This window comes from Symphalangus syndactylus, chromosome 1 (genome assembly GCF_028878055.3).
Source record: "Symphalangus syndactylus isolate Jambi chromosome 1, NHGRI_mSymSyn1-v2.1_pri, whole genome shotgun sequence".
Taxonomy (NCBI): Eukaryota; Metazoa; Chordata; class Mammalia; order Primates; family Hylobatidae; genus Symphalangus; species Symphalangus syndactylus.
In genome coordinates, this window is record NC_072423.2 from 120,589,483 (window position 1) to 120,610,255 (window position 20,773).

General features: G+C 38.6%; 1 long non-coding RNA gene across 4 annotated transcripts in view; it reads left to right on the forward strand.

Annotated features, from left to right (window-relative positions):
* Nucleotides 1-20,773, forward strand: part of LOC129484218 (uncharacterized) — a 258,163-nt gene that overhangs the window by 152,626 nt on the left and 84,764 nt on the right. Inside the window, exon 5 of one of the 4 annotated variants that reach the window (XR_010114193.1) lies at nt 3,704-3,718. The exons of the other annotated variants lie outside the window; for them this stretch is intronic. This is a non-coding gene — a long non-coding RNA (uncharacterized lncRNA). Of the gene's footprint in view, nt 1-3,703; nt 3,719-20,773 lie in introns of those variants that run through there. 4 annotated transcript variants of the gene reach the window in all.

Genomic DNA, 20,773 nt, shown 5'->3' on the forward strand with positions numbered 1-20,773 from the left:
TTGTGTAATTGTTTTTGTTATATTAGTTTGCCCGTCTACTCACTTTTATAATTGAAACCTGGCAAATTTTCTTAGCGTTTCCAAGTACTATATGTAGGAAGTTAAAATACTATGAATACTAGGTAAATATGAGTTGACCCACTTTATAGCTAAAAAGAGAAAACATTCTGAACTGAGATACACAGTAAGTAAGCAAAGGGAGTTGCTACTAATATTTTGTGTTCTCCACTGTGGGCCAGGAAAACTGTCAAGCATTTTATATTATTTATTTACTCTTCATAACAACTTTGTAAGTGGAGTTTATTGTCCCATTTTACAGATGAGAAAAATGAGACTCCCAAGAAGTTTATTACTTGCTTAAGAATATACAGCAAGTGTCATAGCTAGGATTTGAACTCAGGTTTGTCTGCCTCCAAATTTCATGTTTTTTTTTTTTTTCTCATGTTATAATTCCATCACGGAGGTTAAGCATACCATTCAAGTCATTACATTTAGTGGTGTTTTCGCAGGGAAAGAATGAATAAGTCTGGCCAATTGGTGACATGTAAGATATGGACCAGTAAAATACAGTATCAGTGGTTACTGATTAAAGGCCTATAGTCACTCATGAATAAAGAAGTCACTAAAGCTTGTGTGCAGTATACCAAAGCTAATTTATCATAATCATAGGGTTTAGGTGATAACAAATGAAGTATAAAACCACTGGTTAGAAAGAAAAAAGTGATTGTATCTCCCTTATTTTCATCATAGTCAAGGTAGTATTTCTTAACCTTACCCAAGCACTGAAACAGTCCAGAAATTCCTCCCTAAGTGAAGAGTGTGAATAAGTCCATTGACTCAGTTACAACATCAATCAACTTTTATTGAGGGCCTGCAATGTGTTTAGCACTCTTCCAGGTTTTGTGATGAGGTATGTATGTTTGAATCGATTAGAGAATAATTCAATATGTGCTATAGATCAAAGGTTGAAAACATAGGTCTACCCATTGTATTTAGAAGGTAAACTAGTTGTATATTTCATATGAAAATTCAGATTTATTTCTTCTTTTAAGAAAAAACCTGACTTTCCGCTTATATTTAAAAAATAAAGAAGAGCTGGTAGCAATTGCTCTACCTTAGATAAGGGATGGGTTCTTGAATTTGTCACAATAACTACTATGTCCTATTGGTTCTTCTACAAGGAAGCTAAGTATCAATTGTCATTGCATTTGTCACTGTTGATTGTCAAGAATATTGCCTAACTGCTGATGGCATTTGGTTTGTAGCCTCTTGCTGTAGACTTAGAGAAGGCATTATAGATGCTTTTATGCATTTTGTTTAGCTCAGAGTTTCTTGAGAGTTAAGGGGGGAAGAAAAGAAATAAATGGATTTTGGAATGTAAGACTGACTTTGGAAGAGAATCTATAGTTGGATGATAAAACTGGATGTTGAAAGGGAAGTATTGATCAGAGGAGCATTTCAGGAAAGAAGTGTGTAGAAGAAGGAATGGGTAACAAGGTCATTAGAAGGAAAATTATCTTGGTAAAGATAGACGAAAGAAAGGAGAGAAATGGAAAGAAAAGGGAGAAAAAAGAGGAGAAAGAACAGGGAGAAAAAGGCAGGCAAGATTTTCTGTGGAAAGAACTGCATCCCTATGACAACAAAAGTGAGGAACGTCAAGAGTATAGTGGACACTTAACCAAGCAGAGTTTAGGTCTTGGTCAAATAAAGGCTCACACATTGTTTTTTTTTAAAAAGTAAATTAGCTGTCATTTTTTCATATAAAAATCCAGATTTCTGTTTTAAGAAAAATCTGAGTTTCTAGCTTTATATATATGTGTGTATATACATACATACATTTAGAGACAGGGTCTCACTCTGCCACCCAGGCTGGAGTGCAGTGGTGCAATAATAGCTCACTGTAACCTTGAACTCCTGGGTTCAAGTGATCCTTCCACCTCAGCTTCCCGAGCAGCTAGAACTACAGGTGTGTGCCATCATGCCTGGGTACCTTTTTCTTTAGAGATGGGATCTCACTGTGTTACCCAAGCTGGTCTCGAACTCTGGCCTCAAGCGATCCTCCTGCTTGAACTTCCCAAAGTGCTGGGATTACAGGTGTGAGCCACTGAGCCAAGGCTTCTAGCTTAATTTCTCTCTCATCAAGGCCGATTTATAGAGAATTCACTTCTGATTACTGAGGTTGTGGGATTCCTTCCTTATGTAATGGAATTATGATGAGAGAAACTATCAATAAGTTAAGAAAATAGTAAAGGTGGAGCCAAATGTGATCTAGATTGTTCCACCTTAGGGGACATTTTGGCAAGAGTTTGTGCCAAGTCAAAGGGTGAAGTCACCAAGGACATAATTTGCATTTTAGTTTAAAAAGTTAAATTATACCTTTTTTCTCAAGAAAGATCTAGTGCTGCAGAACTTTTGGTTGATCTTCTGACTTGGGTTAGTTCAGCATAAATAATAAATCATGTAGTTGCCATTCTTTGTTGTTTTGCTATTTGATTCACTGGAATTGGTTTGTGGTGGAGATTGTCGGTTGCCAGCTAATATCCATTCTCTCCTTTTTTCTTAGTAAAACAGAATCCTGATTTTATTCTGGGCTGCAATGTGCCCAGCTAAAAGACTATATTATGTTTCACAGCTTTCCTTGCGAGGTGTAGCCAATGGGATGTAGGCAGAAGTGTTGAATGGGTTATCCAAAAAGATTGCTGTGTTACTTCATTTTCTGTATACTGGAAACTGGGTGATTTACAAAGAGAAGGAATTTATTTCCTACAGTTATAGAGGCTGAGAGGTCCAAGGTCAAGGGGCCACATCTAGCGAGGGTCTTCTTGCTGGTAGGGACTCTCTGAAGGGTCCTGAGGTGGCACATGGTATCACATGGTGACAAAACTGAGCATGCTAGCTCAGGTTTTTCTTCCTCTTCTTATAAAGTCACCAGTCCCATTCCCATGATAATCCATTAATCCATTATCCCATTAATTCTTAAATCCACGAATAGATTAATCCATTCATGAGGGCAGACCTCCCATGACCCCGTCACCTCTTAAAGGCCCCACCTCTCAGTACTGCCAACATTGGGGATTAAGTTTCAACATGAGTTTTGGAGGGAACAAAAAAATATTCAAACCATAGAAATTGTTTAAAGGAAGCTGACTCAGTTGGGATAAGCGCCTATTTTGGTCTTCTTTCTTTTTTTTTTTTTTTTGATACGGAGTCTTCCTTTGTTGCCCAGGCTGGAGTGCAGTTGCACAATCTTGGCTCAATGCAAGCTCCGCCTCCCGGGTTCACACCATTCTCCTGCCTCAGCCTTCCAATTAGCTGGGACTACAGGCGCCCGCCACCACGCCAGCTAATTTTTTTGTATTTTTAGTAGAGACAGGGTTTCACCATGTTAGCCAGGATGGTCTCGATCGCCTGACCTCGTGATCCACCCACCTCGGCCTCCCAAAGTGCTGGGATTACAGGCATGAGCCACCACGTCCAGCCTGGTATTCTTTCTTATTCCTTCCGCTTCCTGGAATGCCGACACGATGCTGGAAGTCTGATAGCTGCCTTGGACCATGAAGTAACGTTGCTATATGGATGTGCTGCAGCTGGTGGGGCAGAATAATAGATGGAGTCTGGGGCTCTGGACTGCCTGTTTGTGGACTTGCTGTATATGAGAGAAGAAACCCCATGTGTTTAAACCTCTTCTCTTTTGAATTTTCAGTTAAGTGAAGTTGAACCTAACCCTAGCCTAAAGAGCACTGTTGTCTGAATGCAACCCCAGGACACTGAGAAGCTGGATAAGCACTCTCTTAGTGCTCTGTGTTGGATTTGTGTATGGCTTGGATCACACTCCCTACCCTAACCTTGATTCCAGAGAGCTGGGCCAGCTCAGGGTGGGGTGTAGGAGGATGCACTGTGTACACCCTGACAGTATATGTGTCTCCTCAACATTGAGAGGCCACATGGCAGGGCAGATGTCCATTAACTATATTGGGCTTATCACATCTCTTTAATAAACAACAGTGGGGACAGATGGTGCCCTACGGGCGTATTACAGGGAAGACTTGATTAAATTTAGCATTGTTTATTGTCTGTCTTACAAACAATGCACCTAGATTTTTACCATGAAACTAGCAGTAGAGTCCCTGAAGCTCAAGTTTAAAAAGCCTCAAATCAAACGATATATATATATATATTTGTAATTTGGTTATGTGTTGGAGAGTTGACATCAGCTGGCATATATGACTGTCCATACCAGCTGTTATATTATTAAAATAATTTCGGCCAGGTGCAGTGGTTCATGCCTGTAATCCCAGTACTTTGGGAGGCCAAGGCAGGCAGATCACGAGGTCAGGAGATCGAGACCATCCTGGCTAACACGATGAAACCCCGTCTCTACTAAAAATACAAAAAATTAGCTGGGCGTGGTGGCAGGCACCTGTAGTCCCAGCTACTCGGGAGGCTGAGGCAGGAGAATGGTGTGAACCTGGGAGGCGGAGCTTGCAGTGAGCTGAGATCATGCCACTGCACTCCAGCCTGGGCGACAGAGCAAGACTGTGTCTCAAAAAAATAATAAAATAATAATAATTTCATACTGGTTGGGAAATAGCTATTGCTCAACCTCCCCAACACAAGGCTCCTCCCTTTGGGCCTTCTAGACCTCTACATGAACCAGCAAGTAAGAGGTGAATGCTTGACAGCAGGGACCTTCCTGGATTTAGTCACTACCCATTTGCAAAGTTAGGCATTTGAGCCTATGGTGTTGTTGACAAAAAGAGTCAAACTCTATAAAATATTTGAAGAGATTTAAACTGAGCCAAATATGAGTGGCCATGGCCCATGACTCAGCTTTCAGGAGATCCTGAGAACATGTGCCCAAAGCGGTCAGGGGTGCAGCCTGGTTTTATACATCTTGGGGACATATGAGACATCAATGAAATACATTTAAGATATATGTTGGATTGCTGTAGACTTAGAGAAGGAATTATAGATGCTTTTATGCATTTTGTTTAGCTCAGAGTTTCTTGAGAGTTAAGAGGGGAAGAAAAGAAATAAATGGATTTTAGAATGTAAGACTGACTTTGGAAGAGAATCTATAGTTGGGTAATAAAACTAGATGTTGAAAGGGAAGTACTGATCAGAGGAGGATCCAGAAAGGCAGGGCAACTCGAAGTGGAGGTGGGGTGTGGAATGGGGTGGGGCTTTTAAGTTATAGGTAGATTAAAAATTTTTTGGGTTGGCAATTGGTTGAAAAAGTTATTGTCAATAGAAAGGAATATCTGGGTTAAGAGGTTGTGGAGACTAAAGTTTTATCATGCAGATGAAGCTTCCAGGTAGCAAGCTTCAGAGAGAATAAATTGTAACTGTTTATCAGACTTAAGGTCCTGTTAATGTTAAATGCTAGTTGGCTTTTCCTGAATTCAAAAGGGAGGAGGACATAATGAGGCATGTCTGATCCCCTCCCCACCCCCTGAATCATGGCCTGAACCAGTCTTTCAGATTAAATTTAGAGGGCCCTGGTCTAGGGGAAGAAGTCTATTCAAATAGTTGTGGGGCATTCACATTTTATTCTTGGTTTATAGTGTCATTATCCCAGCAGTACGTTACTGCCGCCCAATATTTATCCATAGTTTGATTGAAACAGTATACAGGGGATATTGCTCCAGGCAGTTTATAGTTCACCCCTGGATCAAATCAGATCCACAGAGAAACTAAGAATGTGTATTGCATTTCAATTAGCCTCTGCTACCCCTTGTCACCCTGAGAACTGGTCTTGCTGAATTGTCATGCAATCAGCATGACAATGTGATGTCATCAGTCTGTGCTGTCAACAGCCTGGGCTGAGAGACAGAGAGGGAAACAGCACAAATGACACTCATTGTCGTCTGTCTTTTAGGAATGTTGTCAAGGATGTGTTTTTTTTTATATCATGGTGTCTATTTACAAGGATACTCAGAGAAGTGCCTAACTGCTTTTCGATGTAAGGACAATTGTATTACTCCTGAGAAACTGTTCTCTTTTTAACTTTACAGATCTCTTTGTAAGTGTCTAGTTTTCCCTTCTCTTTGTTTTTGTAGGTAGACTTATATCTATTCTGGAATGAAGCAGAGAATAAATAAATAAGTTAAATTAAATGAATCATATCACATTTAAATGAAATTATGAAAAAACTCAAAGCCCATGATCAAAGAAACCTAAATACATAAGCATTTTGCATTTTTTTCCTCAGTAGAATTTCAATGTTAACTTATCACAATTATACTAATTATGATATTCAATTTTAAAAGCTCTGGAATGAAAATAATAACTAACTGAAGAGAATATTCTCTTTAAATTCATATGTTCACAGACATATAAGCTCTTTTTTATTACCATATTTTTACAGATAAACACTTCAGCACAGTCAAGGCCTTGCGCAATTAAATTTGGAAACTATGCTTCAATTCTAAGGGAGGCACAATATGAATGTTTTTGCAGGCTTTGTCCTAATTTGCCTTTGAATAAACATGGGGAGAGTCTGTTCTCCATAATTTTCATAAACATGTAATCTGGACATACCCAAGTACTATGTCTTCTGGGATTTTCTTTCCATTTTCTCCTTCTGTTGATAAACAGATTCCACCAGGCACGGTGGCTCTTGCCTGTAATCCCAGCACTTTGGGAGGCCAAGGTAGGAGGATCGCTTGAGCCCAGGAGTTTGAGACCAGCCTGGGCAACAAAGTGAGACTTGTGATTCCACAATAAGTAAAAATGTTAGCCAGGTGTGGTGGATCGCTTGCCTGTAGTTCCAGCTACTCAGGAGGCTGAGGCAGGAGGATTGTTTGAGCCCGAGAGGAGCTCTGATTATGCTACTGCACTCCAGCCTGGCAACACAGCAAGACCCTGTCTCAAACAAAAAAAGAAAAGAAAACAAACGGATTCAAGTCTCGTCCCATGTAACTCTGGAATGTCCTGTTGCCTATCTAAGATTATCAAAGATTCCCAAGAGGGTTGCATTCTCCTGGTTATCTCCTACAGATAGCAGCAGGAGACAGCCAAATTCCTAGGCAGACAGGGGCAGGTCCTTGGTGAAACCTGACGTTCAAGGCAAAGACAGCTTAGAGCCTGAAAACTGGGCTGCCAGTTCCAGGTTGGGTCCATAACCTGAAGTGAGAACTTTCTTGATACTATTTAGCTAAATGAATGGTGCTTTTTCCAGGCCAGTCCATGGACCAATCAGCACACACTCCCCTATTCTGAGCCCATAAAAACCCCAGACTCAGCAACATGTTGGAACTACCTGCCTTTGGGTAGGGGCTGCCCACTTAAGGTCCCCTCTGGTGTCAGCAGCTGTTTTGTCACTCAATAAAACTCTTCTCCACCTTGCTCATGCTGTGGTTGTCCCCATAACCTCATTCCTTCTGGACACAGGACATGAACCCGGAGCCTGCCCGGATGTGAAAGGAGCTGTAACACTGAATCCCTCCTACCCTATACCAGTGCTGGGTGGCTGTCCCATATGATGGGAAGTGGTGGTGGGGCCAGGCCAGCCCAGGAGCCATAATGGGCCAGAGTAGGGCAGCGGGACCAAACAAGCTATAACACAAATGAGCTGAAATGTCTTCCTGGCTGGCCCGCCAAGCTGCCAGCAGTGACATGTTCCCATTTGCCGGACTGCAAGACAAGAGCTGTGACCGTTCTGGGGACCCAGACCTCGGGACTCCCTGAGTCAGAGCTGTGACATGCTGTAACACCCCCTTGGGGCTCCATGGTTGCTGGTGTCTCTGAGTTTTTGGGCACCACTGCATTCCCCCTGTCCAGATGCTGGTGCCTGGTCCAGCTACAGCCCCTCACAGAACTCATGCCTGTGCTGGTGCCTGGAGCTGCCTGCCCCACTGCAGCAGCTGGCACGCCTGGCTGGGCATAATGGCTGGACCCTACACTTGCTCACTCCCACACCCCTTGCCACTCTGTGCCTGGCTTGTCCGCAGTGGGCATGGGATCTGGGCTGGTAGTGCAAGCTAAGTACAGCCTGCCAGGCTGAGTGGGTGGAGCCAGCCCAGCAGTCACAAGTGAAACTCAGGCAGAGGCACCACTGGCCACAGAGGTTACCGAAAGAATCGTGTGTCACTACTGTTAGCGGTGCCTAATTTATAAAGGTCTACAGCAACTTCAGTTCTTGCTTTCTAAGAAGAGAGAATTCAACTGAGGTGGGTCATAAGGCAGAGTGAGAGACTGAGGCAAGTTTTAAGCAGGAATGAAAGTTTATTAAAAAGTTTTAAGTAGGAATGAGAGGAAGTAAAGTACACTTGGAAGAGGGCCAAGCAGGTGATGTGAGAGTCAAGTGCCCAGTTTGACCTTTGACTTACAGTTTTGTATGTTCCAGCATCTCCTGTCCCTTCTCACCTGATTCTTCCTTTGGAGTGGGCTGTCTGCATGCACAGTGGCCTGCTAGCACATGGGAGGGACTACAGGCACAGTATGTTTACTGGAGTTGTATGCATGCTCAGGTGAGGCATTCTTCCCTTACCAGTTGAGTGTTCCTAGGGGAAGGTCATATACCAGTTAAACTCTGCCATTTTGGCTCTTAATGCACATGCTTGAGACCACTCACCAAATTCCTGAGATCTTATGGGAAAGCTGCTGATCACCAGTTTCAGTTTTTTCCATCTATTGGGAGACTGCCTTTCTCTGGTGCCGGCTGCAACCCATTAGTATTTTGGAGAGACAGTTAACAACCACCTATCACCTGATGGTTGCCTAATGTTTGTAGGGGGTCGTCTCTCCTACCCTGCTCATGTCTGCCTGACTACCTAATGTAACACTACATTAAATTATTATTCTGGTTGATTTCTTAGCCCCAAAGATGAATCATCCCTCCTCCTTTCTTATTTCCCAAAACATTACTAACACAGGGTTATTTTGTGTAGTACTTTTTAAAAAATTAGAGATAACCTAAGAGGCCACAGCGCTGCACAAAGTGGGGATCACCTTAAAGTTCAGTGTTAGGCAGCATTGCCCCTGGCTATTTCCATCACAAGGAAACAGCCTTCTTTCTCTTGAGCCCCCTCCTGCTGGCTTGTTGCTGGCCCCTCCTCTTCTTGTTTATTGTACAACAAAACCACCCAGGCAAAGCTTAAAATTTGCTGGTACTTTAACTTGCAGAGAAATTTGACTGCCTTCCTCAACCGCCTGCCCATATCCGAATAGAGGCCTTTGTATGCTAGAGTTTCCAATACCAAATAATGGCAACAATAATAAATAGTGACAACATTTTACATTATATTTTACTCTAAGTTATAGCAACGCAAATTTTCAGTAGAGCTGTCTTACCACCAACAAGATTCTTGGGATCTTATCATTTGTGGGGAGGAATCTGGAAACTGTATTATAATAGACACCCTTTTATCTGATATTATTGAATGTTAGTAGGGTAACTATTAACAATTAATTGAAAAGTCAGTTAATGCAAAGATTCATAAAATGGTATCTTATATTTTATATTTTATTAAAATGTGTAACCTGTTCATCTTTTGATGTTGGGCTGAGTTTTCTTTTGATTACTTAGTAATTACAGTTCTAGTGTTTCTTTTTTATGAATTCTAGCTATAATGTATTTGATACAGTGTCTTGTTTTTATTTAAAATAAAATGAGAACTTAATATTTTAAAGCAATCATTGCAAAATCCACTTGGATTTTTATGATTTTTTTTACCAATATTTATATTTATCTAATATCTTATTTGACCACAGTCCTCGTTAGCAATTTGCTTTTAGTTTTTCCAAAGTAGTCAATTTATGTGTCCTAGAAGTGACAACCATCTTTTTTTTTAATTCATTTAATCAGTTTCATTATCTTTTAATATGCAGTTACAATCAGATGTAAAATTAGCATTAACATCTTTGCGGCCGGGCACGGTGGCTCACGCCTGTAATCCCAGCACTTTGGGAGGCCAAGGCAGGCGGATCACTTGAGGTCAGGAGTTCGAGACCAGCTTGACCAACACAGTGAAACCCTGTTTCTACTAAAAAATACAAAAATTAGCTAGGCGTGGTGGCAGACACCTGTAATCCCAGCTGCTCAGGAGGTTGAGGCAGGAGAATCGCTTGAACCCAGGAGGCGGAGATTGCAGTGAACTGAGATTGTGCCATTGCACTCCAGCCTGGGTGACAAGACCAACATTCTGTCTCAAAAAAAAAAAAAAAAATCTTTGGGAGCAGACACAGTGGAGTCCTGGTAAGTCTGTATTTCATGGTGATATAAGGGCCAAATGAGGCAGCAGCACGTGGGGCAGGTGATGTTCTACAGAAGGAATGGAAGATGTTGATTAGTTTTGACAGTTGGTTAGTGGAGGTGCTTTATGACAGCTTCTCTGAGAGCAGATTAATATTAGTAATCAAAGGCCCAGGGCCAGCTCTGCCTGCCAGGTATATGACTTCAGGAATGTAACATCACTTCTCTGAAACTCAGTTTCATCTGTAATTTGTGAAAAAAATAACATTTGCTAAACCTACCTGCCAGGAAGATCAAATGAAATAATGTACATGAAAGCCTTTTTTTGAAATAGCAAAATATTGTTAAAAAATAGGTGTTTTTGCTACTTTAGGTTTTATTTTATTTACAACATTTGTTAAGCTGTGGGGACATACTTCCTTGGAGTCTCTCCTGTCTTTTCCTTTATTTATGATGACTGGTATTCCAGATTTTCAGCTTAACTGGAGTAGTATGTGATGTAGAAAGGCTAATTGAGCTTTATTGTCTTGAACATGAGTTGCCTTTTCTCAAATGATAAGTAACAGCCTTTCCAGATTCTAGTTTCAGAAATAAATTGGGTTCCAATTATATATACGTTGAAACGTGATGGTTGACCTGGCAACATAGTGGCCCCCAAACAGAAGTAATCACTTTCCCCAAAACTATACATAAATTTCAGCTTCTGACACTTAAGACCTCTGATGGTGTTATCCAAACATACATTTTGGCTAAAAGTCTTCATAGTGCTTATATGTAGAGATATTATTTTATATAGTGAATGTAAACAATGCACATGTTATGATTTTAATTTTATAGAAGAGGAAGCTGAGGCTGAGAGGGATTAAGAATCTTATTGAGGCTCATAAGGGTAGTAGCAAGTAGTTGGACTGAGACACGAATCTAGGGCTTCTGATGCTAAATGTCATAATGACTACAACTGAAACTCTCTGGATAGCAGAGATTGAATAAATATACCTGAATGATTCACAGAGCTGGAGCAAATAGTAGATACACTGGATGTCTGACAAGTCAAGATGTATATGAATAATTTCATTTTTAAAAGTATATTGATTGCATTTAAAAATAATATAGTCCTTAAGATTTTCTCCAATCTCCAGAAAACTTTTCAGGTGAAGTACCTCAGAGTTTAAAGCAAAGGTCTAATTTTTATTCTGAAAAACTACAATAAATATACTACTTGTGTATCCAGACCTATTGGACACTGTGATATTCAGGTTAGTTAGAAAATGCCAGTAAAAATCTCAACATATTCTCATGAGACTTGATTGTTGTATTTATGCTTTATATTAGGATTGTGTGATATAAATGAAATACTTAGTATTGTAAGAAGGATTTAATCCTTGTATTTATAACATTAAACAGAGTAGAATTCTATTACAACAAAACTATTATGCATGTTTGCATAGGCCAAAAGTATAATCATGGTAGGTCATTAAAAGTTTGGTGACAATGAAGGCTGATAGTATCTTTAAAGAGAAGAGATGGTGATTGGCCTAAGAGGGCAAGCTAAACATCTTCACCATAAAGCTATCTCTAATAATGTCAGAAAAGATATATTTTTGGAAGGAATAAATTCAGTGCTGGACAACTGCCATCAGTAAATCAGACATTTCTGTCCTCTTGAAGAAGAACACCGGTGAAGATCAGTCAGTGGAGAAAACCGCATTCCTAAGCACTGACACCACTGGATTGTTGAAGATCATGGTGTAACAGCTTCAAAATTCTGAAGGAAGATGATTGTGAATCTAAAATTCTATATCCAGGCAAACTAATATGTAAGAAGAAAGGTAAAATAAAGGCATTTTCAAAATATGCAACAACTCAGAAAGTTTACTTCCCAAGACAACTCCAGGAAAATAAAATATAAATCTAAGGAAAATGAAGACATGGGATAAAGGAAATATAGGTATATAAAGAAATCAGTAAAAATTGTGGTTGTATCTAAATCATATTGTTTTGTAATGAGTGCCCACCGAAATAACAGCCAGAGAGAGGCTCTCTAAAGTAAAATGATATTTATCTGGGAAGGAGCATTGCAAGGGAATTCACATACCATAGTAAAGTATGTGCATATTCAGGGAGGTAAAGGAAGACGAAGGTTTTTAATGGAAAAATGAGAAGGATTACATAATCGTTTTGAGTTAAATTGTTTTGACATCTTTGGCTACAAAAATTAGTTACAAGGGTGGCACCAGTCAGAGGTTGGAGAGGCAGTTGCTGGGCAGATGCCTTTTCAAAAGCATTTTTGTGTGTGTGTAAGGTTGTGATGGCTGTTGTGTAAGGGTGTGGTTTTTGCAGTCTTTTGTGATAGTTCTTATTATCAGGCATTTGCATATGAGACCCCCGCTGCCCCTGCTTCATGGCCTCCCCTGGCTCTATTTGTCAAGGTTTTTAATATGAGTGACTCCATTTTGATTCTGACAACTTTCATATAAGGGTGAAATACTTTACTGGTACTTTACTTTACTGGTAATTTCTAGAAGAATAGAAATATGTATTTTCTAACCCACAAAAGGCATGAAGAGGAAAAAAGAGCAACCATAAACCATAGTAAATTAAAAAAATTATAATAAAGAAGTTAAAAGTTTACAATTGTCAGTAACCACAAAAAATGTACATGTGTTACATATTTTGTATTAAAAGGCAACCTTTGGTTTAGGTTAAAACTGTCTCAGAACTTCACCTTACTGCTGTTTATAAGACATGCTAAAGTCAAATAACAGCATGATTGAAAGAGGGATTGAAAAATTTGTGCCAAGCAACTACTATTGTAAAGGAGGGTGTAACAATATTATTATCAGAAAAAATGAATTCAAGGAAAATCACATTAAATAGAACAAAGAAGAATAATTCATATAGATCAAAGTCATGCTACCCCAAGAATATGAGTTATAACCTTTTTTATTCCTGGCAACTCAGCAGAGTTGTTACACATAAAACAAAATGGGGAGAAATAAAGGAATTTGTAATTACCATGGGGTATAATAACGCCTGTTTCAGAAATGGACAGATACAGTAATCAAAAATTAACATACAGATTTAAAAAATAATACAATGAACATGTTTGTTCCAGTAGGCATATATAAAACTTTGTACCCAGTGCAAAACATACCAATTGTTTTCAAACAACCATGAAAAAATTATTTTATAAAGAGGATCTTCCAGAAAATTTAAAATATAGAAATCATATAGAACATAGTCTCTCACCAGAATTTAATAAATTAGTTATTAATTTTAAAAGGTAGCTACAGAGAAGCTGGGGGTGGTGGCTCACACCTATAATCCCACCACTTTGGGAGGCTGAGGTGGTGGGATCACTTGAGGTCAGGAGTTCAAGACCAGCTTGGCAACATGGTGAAACCCCATCTCTACTAAAAATACAAAAATTAACCAGGCGTGGTGGTGCACGCCTGTGATCCTAGCTACTCGGGAGGCTGAGGCAGAAGAATTGCTTGAACCTGGGAGGTGGAAGTTGCAGTGAGCTGAGATCACACTACTACACTCCAGCCTGGGTGACAGAGCAAGACTGTCAAAAAAAAAAAAAAGAGTAACTACAGGAAAATATTTACTTGGAAAATTTAAAATTTAAAATTTTAAAAAATATTCCATCTGAGGAAAGGAACCCGGCCAAATTGTTTTATAGTCGTTTTTCAAACATCAAGGATTCTTCATTATGTAAAATGTTTCAAAGCATTGTAAAAGATGGAAAGCTTTTCAGCTTATTAAATAATGCTAAAAGCGAATATGATAAAGAAATGTGAGTATATCAACTTCTAAGTAATTATTAGATTAAATGGCAAGTCAAAATTGAAATAATAAACCATATTAAGAATTTAGTTTTAAGATGAAAGGAGTGCATATCAAAACTTAGGGGATGCAGCCAAAGCAGCATTAGGGGAAAATTTGTAAGATTACATGTACTTAGGAGAAAACATGAAAAATAAATGGATTATGTTTTCAATTCAAAAACTAGAAAAAGAACAAGGTAAACCCAAAGAATGTGGAAAAAATAATAAAGAGAAAAGCAAACATTAAAGTTATGAAAAAAAGAGTAATGATCAATATAATTTGTTGATAAGTTAAAAAAGCAGATTTTGTTCTTTTAAAATACTGTTGAAATAGACAAACTTGGCAATTGTGGTCAGGAAAAAAGAGAAGGCTTGTAAATATAACCTTGATAATAAGAAAGGGACATACTTATAGATACAAATGACTTTTTAAAAATTATAATTCTTTATAGGAATAAATTTAAAAATCTAAATGCAAAGGATGATTTTCTATAAACTCCTGTAATTAATTTACAAGATAGAAGGTAGAAAAATATTCTTTCCTAAAAAAGGCACCTGGCCCAAATAGGTTTACAGTCACATTTACCAAACACTAAGGACTGTACATCAAATAAAATGTTGTAAAGCACAGAAAAAGATGGAAAGCTTTCTAATGTATTTAATAGTGCTAAAAGCAAATATGACAAAAAAGAAATAATTTACAATAGCATCAGAATAACAAATACTTAGGAATAAATTTAGCAGAATAATTGTAAAACTCGTAAAACTAGAAAATGTTCTTGAAAGTAATCAAATAAATGGATCAAATAAATAAATGGAAATGCATCTCATGTTCAGGGATTAGAAGACTTACTATTGTTAAGATGGCAATGTTGCCAAAATTGAACTACAGGTTCATCACAATCCCTATCAAAATCCCAGTTAACTTCTTTGCAGAACTGACAAGCTGATTCTAAAATTTATATGGAAATGTAAGAGACCCAGAATAGCCAAAAGAAGAGCAAAGTTGTTGTATTCACACTTCCTGATTTCAAAACTTACTACAAAGCTACGTTAGTCAAGAATGTGGTACTGAAATAAGGATAGACATCTAGGTCAATGGGACAGAATGGAGGGTCCAGAAGTAAACCCTTATATTACTTTTGACAAGAATGACAAGAGGATTCAATAGGGGAAAGAACAGTCTTTTCAACCAGTGGTGCCCAGTTGGAAATTAACATGCAAAAGAATGAAGTTGAACCACTATCTCACACCATATGCAAAAAATAATTCAAATGAATCATAGACCTAAATGCAAGAGCTAAAACTATAAAACTCTTAGAAAAAACAGGCATAGGTGGCTCATGTCTGTAATCCCAGCACTTTAGGAGGCCAAGGTGGGTGGATCACTTGAGGTCAGGACAAGCCTGGCCAACATGATGAAATCCTGTCTCTACTAAAAATACAAACATTAGCCGGGCATGGTGGCACATGCCTGTAGTCCCAGCTACTTGGGAAGCTGAGGCAGAATGGCTTGAAACAGGGAGGTGGAGGTTGCAGTGAGCTGAAATCATGCCATTGCACTCCAGCCTGGGCAACAGAGTGAGACTCTGTCTCACAAAAAAAAAAAAAAGGAAAAAACATAGGTATAAATCTTCATGACCTTAGAATGGGCAGTGGTTCCTTACATATTTCACCAAAGTACAATCAATAAAAGAAAAAAGTAGATAATTATATATTAAAATTAAAACTTTTATGCTTCGAAGGATATCACAAGAAAGTTAAAAGAATCCACAGAACATGAAGAAATATCTGCAAATCACACATCTGATAACGGAGTTGTACCTAGTATACATAAAGAACTCCAAAACTCAGTAGTAAAAAATAGCCCAATTAAAAAATAGGCAAAAGATTTGAATTGGCATTTCTCTGAAGAAGATACACAGTAACCAACAAGCACGTGAAAAGATGCTCATCATTAGCTCTCAGGGAAATACAACTTAAAATCACAATGATATGCCACTTCACACCTGGTAGGGTGGCTACAGTCAGACAGAAAAAATAACAAGTGTTGATAAGGATGTGGAAAAAGTGAAACATTCATATGCTGCTGGTGGGAATGTAAAATGCTGTAGCCACTTTAGAAGACCATCTTTCAGACCCTCAAAAGTTTAAACAGATTTATCATATGACCTATCACCCAATAGAAATGAAAACTTTGGTGCTCACAAAAACTTGTATAAGAATGTTTATAATAGCATTATTTATAATAGCCAAAAAATGAAAATGACCCAAATGTCCATTAGTTTGGATCTAAAGTAAATGTACTATGTACATACAATGAAATTATTCATCCATAAAAAGAGATGAAGAACTGATGCATGCTACAACATGAATGCCCTTTGAAAAACACTATACTAAGTGTGAAAGAATCCAGTCACAAAAGATTACATATTGCATGATTCCATTTATATGAATCGTCCAGGATAGTCCAATATATAGAGACAGAAGATAGATTAGTGGTTGTTTAGGGCTGGGGATGCATTTCAGGGAAATGGAGAATGACTGCTAATGGTATGTAGTATTTTGTGGGTGATAAGAATGTTCTCAAATTGGTTGTGATGGTTATATAGCTCTCTGAATATACTAAAAATGATTGAATTCTACACTTAAAATGGGTAAATTATATAGTATGTGAATTATACCTCAATAAAACTGTTAGAAAAAGGAAACAAAAAAGCTAATACCCAGTTTCAGTTATTCACTATTAACATATTAAATTTTATTTTTACTTTTATTTGATGCCTTATATTGATAAATCAGCCATGTGTTAAAATCTTATTAGCCTAGAAATGCTAAGATAACTGATCATAAGTAACCATATTAGTATAATTGTAAGTAAAAGATTCAGAAGGTGGATGGATCATGAGGTCAGGAGATCGAGACCATCTTGGCTAACACGGTGAAACCCTGTCTCTACATATTGTATGATTCCGTTTATATGAATCGGAAAAAAATATATAAAAAATTAGCTGGGCGCGGTGGTGGGTGCCTGTAATCCCAGCTACTCAGGAGGCTGAGGCAGGAGAATGGCGTGAACCCGGGAGGCGGAGCTTGCAGTGTGCTGAGATAGCGCCACTGCAGTCCGGCCTGGGCAAAAGAGCGAGACTCCGTCTCAAAAAAAAAAAAAAAAAGATTTTAAATATAAGGCTTCTGCTATTTTGGAGGAACAAAGGAGAGAAGTGTTCCCCTTCCCTTGCACATCAAAATGACAGGTTTCTTTTTTAATTTAATTTTTTTTTTTTTAGAGACAGGGTTTTGCTCTGTCACCCAGGCTGGAGTGCAGTAGTGTAATCATAGCTCACTGTAGCCTCAGGATCCTGGGCTCAAGCAGTCCTCTTGCCTCAGCCTTCCAAGTAGCTGGGGACTACAGGAGTGTGCTGCCGTGCTTGGCTAATTTTTAATTTTTTATAGAGATAGGATCTCTGTATGTTGCCCAGGCTGGTCACAGACTCCTGGCTTCAAGTGATCCTCCCGCCTTGGCCTCCCAAAGTGTTGGGGTTACATGTGTGAGCTACAGTGCCCAGCTTAACATGACAGATTTTAAAACACTAATACAACCACGGTCATTTTCAAGAGTTGCCATTGAGTCAATAAGGTTGGAGGGGCCTTGAGATTCTCAGAAGGGGAATGGAGACCTTGCATCTCTCATGTGGAGGTGAGACTCCTTGACAGTCAGTGTGGGAAAGAAAAGCAGACATCATAGTCAATAGCCAGCTAACTATTTTGTTGAGATTTTTCTCATTTTGTTGAGACTTTTCTGTAATAATTACAGACATGAAGCACCATTATATTGCAAAGAGACTGATCCATCCCTCCCCCAATACACTGACAAATTAAATGACACAAGCTCTGTGGTCATCTCAATAAATGCACAAAAGCATTTGATTTTAATTGATTACCTGGTTCTCTTCTCCAAGGACACCCCACCCCCTGTTTTGTTTTTTCTTCAGTGAGGGAAGGGCCAAGGATCACAGTGTGGAAATTAAGGCTGCAGTTTATATTATCTCATACAATTTCTGGAAATGGGACGACACAGAAGCTTTTGCTTCTCATTTTGGGGGTAGAGCAGTGACCTTTCCAAGTTTTAAATTTATGCTGATATTCAGAATGCAATAATAGTTCATCTGAATTCTTTTCTTAGCTCACTTTAATATGAGCTACTTTATTGATTCCATTGCTCTTTTAACTGAGCCATCTTTTTTTATATACAATATACCCACATCATAGTCTTCCCATCATGGTATGTAATTCCATACCAACCATGCCCTTATATTACAAGGCTGTGGAAAGTTCTGATAACAGCTATGTTGAGATGTAAACCTGTGGTGCTATGTCCTCATAGAATTTTATTTAAGTGATATGTACTTCATGTTTTGTCAGTTTCTTAGGCCATTGGGTCTACATTTTCAAGACTTAAGTTTAATCTTATTTTATTGGAAACAATTTCTGTACATAATGGATTTACAATGCTGGTGAAACAACCTCACTCAAGATTTAGGCTCTTTTTTTTGAAAGGATTGGATCTCATCTAAGCAAACAATAAATATTCATGTGGCAGAACAGTAATAGCTTGCATTTAATGAGTATGCACTATGTACCAGATCAGGGTTAAGTGCTTTACACGCAATATTTCCATTATTATTTAGCCTCATTTTAAATTCAGGACCACAAATCTCAAATGGGAAGTCAGTGCTGTACTTCTTACTGCACTTCCTAGGATGTCCTTTTTCTTGCTCTCCACAAGGATGATTTCATACCTCTGTCACTTCAAAACCCAACTTTCTCCCATGTTTACTCTCAGCTGATGACCTTGCCCATACTTTGTTGAGAAAATAGAAACAATCAGATAGGAACAAACATCATCCAGCCACCAAATCTCCCCGCATTTGTACCCCCAGTCTCTGCCTTGTTACTTGTTGCAATGGACAGAGTGTCCCTATTTTCCTCTTTTGCCCCCTCAAGGATGTTATTCCTGTGAGTATCCCCTCTCCTTCCTACCTTTGTAATGTCCCTCTCTATATAGTATTAGTTCCATCAGGATGCAGATATTTTCTGGAATCTTGCAACTTAACAAAAACAACAACTTCCCTTAACCTTATATCCTTTCCTTTCCAGGACCCGTTTCTCTGTTCTTCTTCCAGAGAATAGTCTATAGTCACTGTCTTTAGACAGTGCTTGTGACCCACCTTACCTCCACCCCACCAAACAGGCTTTTATCTCCACTGCTACACAGAGCTCATTCTTGGCCAAGTTGGCTGGATCTCCATATTGTCAATCCAGTGCCATTTCACTGTCATTATTTTACTGGACTCTTTCCACAGTGTGTGACAAAGTGAACTCTTTTCTCTTGGCTTCTATGACAGGACCCTCTCTTGGGGGTCATTGGTCACATGATTTCCAAGTCCTGTGCTGGCTCCTTCTCTGCCCAACCACTGCCATTGTGATCACTGAGACAGGAAGAAAGCCCAGAGATGGTGGTTTCTTGGAAGCCAAGGGAAGGAAGTGTGCATCCTAGAGATTGGGTTTAGAAGGGGCAGTCACCAGCAGAGGACAGCTGAACACAGTGGCCTGACAACCTCATAGTTGTGCTCAGTGACATCATGATGTCAGGATGAGGGGGATAGAGCCAAAGTAGAGGAGGAAGCTAGTTCCAAATACTCATGAGACCAAGGAGAATTTCAGATCATTTTTGTTTGTGTCACACTGGAGGCAATAAGCCACCAGCAATAAGGAAATGCATTAGAACTTCCCCTTGAGTTAAAAAACATGGAAAGAAAGCTATTCTGCATCAAAAACATCTTTGAGTAAGAGAAGCAAAGGAGGACAATTATGTAAATAAAGACAATCAGACTTTAGAAATGAGTACTTCATGGAGACAGGGTGAGAAAACAGACTATTTTGGGTTCTTTTTGGTTCTGTATGAATTTTAGCATAGTTTTTTTCTAATTATTTGAAAAAAATGACACTAGCAATTTGATAGGAATAGTATTAAATCTATAGATTGCTTTGGGCAGCCTGGATATTTTAACAATATGGCTTCTTCCAATCCATGAGCATGGAATATTTTTCCATTTGTTTGTGTCGTCTCTGATTTCTTTCAGCAGTGTTTTGGAGTTCTCCTTGTAGAGATCTTTACCTCCTTAGTTAGGTTTTTGTTGTTGTTGTTTTGTTTTTTGGTTTTTGGTGTGGCTATCATAAATGGGATTGTGTTCTTGATTTGGCTCTCAGCTTGAACATTATTGACATATAGACATGCTACTATTTTTGTACATTGATTTTGTATCCTGAAATTTTGCTGAAGTAGTTTATCAGGTCTAGGAACACTCATTTTTTTCCTATTTGGATGCCTCTTATTTCTTTTTCTTGCATAATTGTGAATTTTAGGCTTTTAAAATAATAACACTTCTTAATAGAAACGAGAATTTGTGGAGCTATCTGTAATAATAATGAGTTTGGAGGGCAATGACATTGCTTTTTGGAGTATAACTCCAAAATAAATAAAGGACCCCAAGCAATATTACAGACAATATCTTCAACAGAATTTTTTGTGGTAACTGCAGAAAGGGATTTAATGTGGCTTTTTCTTATAGATGATAAAGAGTGAAGACCTTCACCCTGTTAGAAACAGTTGTGTATTTATCAAAGCTACTCAATTACAAAAACCAAATCTGACTTTTCAAAGTAAACACATTATTTCTATGTAATT